Genomic DNA, 3,919 nt, shown 5'->3' with positions numbered 1-3,919 from the left:
TTAATTGTATTCATATAATTGGCGGACATAGACCAGGTCTAAAAATTTAGGACAGATAATTTTTATCCGTTGAAAGGGTTATTCTCTCTTCACCTGAGGGGGAGTTTGGTTCGTCGGATTCTGGCGGAATCTGATGAAATTTGAATGATCAATTTCGTTGACCAAATTCCATTCAGACGTTTGGTTACCCATAGAATGAAATTAAATTCCAAACATTCCCTTAAATGTGGATTTGATCATTCATTCACAAAAGTGATGGAATTGAAATCCATTTCAACCAGTATTTTCAAAATGACAAAAATACCCTCACTGAAAGATAAAACCCTAGCCGCTAAACTCCTTCACAATCGAAGTCTGGATTCCATCGACAAATTATTTTGGTTACTCTCCTTCATCGATTGAAGTTTGGGCTCCTTCACGATCGATTTCTTCATATAGACTCCTTCACAATCGATTTCTTCCTCTGGACTCCTTCACGATTTTGTCGAAGACTCCTTCACCCACCACAATTTATGAATCCCATTCTCTACAATTATTTGACAGTGACGATGATGACGATGAGAAACTCTACGATTTTATCCCACGGAATTTGATACATGATTTTGATTTCACTCAATTAAAATTTAATTTTATAACTATTTTTTTATAATTAAAAAATATCAAAGAAAGGGTATTTATGTCATTTTTCATTATTCCATTCCAATTCCTTTGTAAGCCAAATAGACAGATTTCAATTCCCCAGTAGATTCCATTTCAACGTCTACCAACCAAACATGTGGTCAAACCTGACCACATTCCATTTTCTTCAAAGTCAAATTCCTTCAACATACCTTATTCCATTCAAAAACATTTTGCGAACCAAATGCCCCCTAACTTTTTTATTGGCTTTGACTGCAGTAAGTAATTCACTCAAACCGATTCCCGGTCTGATCAAAGATCGTTTTCGACTTAAACGTAACCAATTACGACATAGGGGCGGAGTCAGGATTAACGTTTAAAGAGAGCGCCAGTGGCATACAATCCATCAAAAGCAACATAAGTTCATGAACAAAGTTGTAAAAGCTTATACAACTTATTAAGGTTAAACAATCACAATTATCGGTGATTCACGCAATCAAATTGCTTCGGGAACAAGTAACAAACAACGAATGTCCTAGATATGAAGAAACCATACTTTCTACACTGCTTGCCAACGATTTTACCCCACTCTAAGAGGACTTTTAACATTTCTTGGCAACATAAGATTTTAACTTCACTTACCTTATCGGGATAGTATGACACGTAATGAGAATCTTATGTGGTAAGAGGCATGACAATGATCGAGAATCTTACTCGACAGGTGCAGATGGCAACGCTAACCCGGTTGACACTTATACGGCAAAAAAAACTTTTACCTACAACTTTACCATGCTATTTTGATGGTCAAGATCCTTACTCACTGAGGTATGTGAAGGTGTTAACTTCTATCCAGTAAACATTAACCCAATTAACGTTTGGTAATTAAACGAGCCCTAAACGTGAGAACATCTCCAAAAGTTTCTGGAGGAATATTAAGGGTCCGTTTGGTTTGCAGAATTGTTTTTCAGGGATTTGAATTTCATGGAGGGGCTTGGATTAGAATGAATTTGAAATCATTGGTGTGTTTGATCTATAGGATTTGGAATGAAATTGATTTTCATTATTTTAAAAAAAACTTATAAATAATTAAATTACATTTTTATTAATTGATTATTACAAAATATTTTTTTTAACATCCATTAAAACGTTATTTCATACAATTATGTGAAATCCTTAACACTCCTTAAGAATTTCAAAAATCCTATATTTATAAGATTTCAAATCCAACAAACTGTAATTAGAATGAATTTGAAAACCAAATCCCCATAAATCCATTCCATTACTGCAAATCAAACGGGAGCTAAACATTTTCTATTTAGAGTTACAACTTAGCATGTTTTTTTTTTTTTTTTTGTAAGGGTGTCCGGGCCAAAGCCCGACTAATCCCCGGCAAATTTGGAGGCTAAACATGGCCTCACTTAAATGTCGCCAACACTTCCCTCCCAGGGCTCGAACTCAGGTTCATGACTATGCCATGCCCAAGTCTTTACCACTAGGCTGGAAGGTCTTTGACACAACTTAGCATGTTACTAGTAGGAAGTTGGATCTTAAATTCTTTAATTACAATTTGATAACCGATTATGCTCGGTCGGTTCTAATTAAATCGATCGGTTTGAATCGGATTGGATGACCTTCTGCACATGAACATGACATGAATCTCTCAAAGGCAATGATATATACAACATTTACACATTTACTACTTCACATATTGATCCTACCCTTGACCAATCTCCAACATTGTAAGCACAATACATCATAGCCATAGACTTTTTATCAGATTAATCAAACAACCCTTCAACGTAGATAAAACTACAATTTTCTAAGAAGAAACCTTTTATCTTGGTCCTAAACAGAATAAATCAAATAAAAGAAATTAATACGTATCGATCGGATTGACAGAAAACTATAATGCATATTTTAACAGTTATTGGGATCGATCTGATACCCATTTAACTAGCGGGCTTCGTTGGGTTAATGAAGTTACTGTTGACATGACTTTTTGGTTTTAACTTTTTGATTTTTCTCTCGCCATTCTCTTGCAAGTGTGAACGTTTTCAGGTTTACGATTTTTAATTTTCATTATATTTTTTTGTTCGATAAACTTTATTTTTCAAGATTATTTCATGTTTATTTTTTGTGTTTCCTGCTTCAATTGGAAAATGGTTTCACGCAATTCCAACATTTTCGGGTCTGAAGCCGGTGGTTCTCAAGTCATGTCTTCGATTCCTGAATACATTATCGAGGTAATCCTTGACCATAACTTCAAAGTCCCGATTTCACATAATTATAATTTGGTAATTCTGTTGAATGCGAACAGAGAAATGCAATGTAAAAGATACACACCCTTCTTAGAGTAGAATGAATTTAATGTTGAAATGACATGTGGAAAATCTGCGTAGCATGGAAAAAGACATATTCGTCACAAACATAAAATTGGTCCAACTGGATCAACTTGGTTACAATGTCGAGCTATAGATCATATGACGAAAGCAAATCTCATGATTCAATTAAGGTTGTCGTTCATTCACTTCGATAACTCATGGATTACGAGATGGATCCAACAATTATGTCAACTGAAATACTAACATCTAAGTAGTTATACCCTTAACGTGACACATTATAACGAAAATCCTTGTCTATCTATGATCGAATACAAGTCTCACAATCACAAAAGAAAAATCTATCTCTTAATGGTTCTAAAACTCTTTGGATGATTTTATATCTCAAACCTCTCTTAATCATTCAGCGCCCTAATTTCATTGTAAACAATTACCAAACAATTATATTTCATTTGCACTATAACATGAGAGCCTCTTAATTATTATGACCACTTAATCATTATGCACCAAACTATTCAGCGATTGCCAAATAACCCCTTAAATTACAAATTTTGGTTTATGTACTTTAACATTATGGATATCTATTTTGAAATAGATATGGATTGCATCCTTGTGGTTTGCATTTATAACACATTGGTCTCTAAATCTAACTCCGTTTCAAATCTCTCTGTTAAAGTGGCAATGTGCACGACACACGATGGGTAGTTTGATCATTTTAGGTTTCTATAATACACATATAGAAAGCATGTGAAACACCCCTAAAAATATGAGGCAAAAAGGACAGAAATATGAAACGAAAAATCGGAATTTTATAAAAAGAATTCACCCAACAGAAGGGGTAATAGAAAAGCGTTTACAAAACAGCTACCGAGACGATAATTATAAACCTACTAATCTAGATTACTCTATATTTAGATTAAAGGCGGTATTTCATTATATCTCCAAAAGTATCGTATCACTAA

Source organism: Cynara cardunculus (genome assembly GCF_001531365.2).
Source record: "Cynara cardunculus var. scolymus isolate 2C chromosome LG 11, CcrdV1, whole genome shotgun sequence".
Lineage (NCBI taxonomy): Eukaryota > Viridiplantae > Streptophyta > Magnoliopsida > Asterales > Asteraceae > Cynara > Cynara cardunculus.
Note: the sequence above shows the minus strand (reverse complement) of the source record.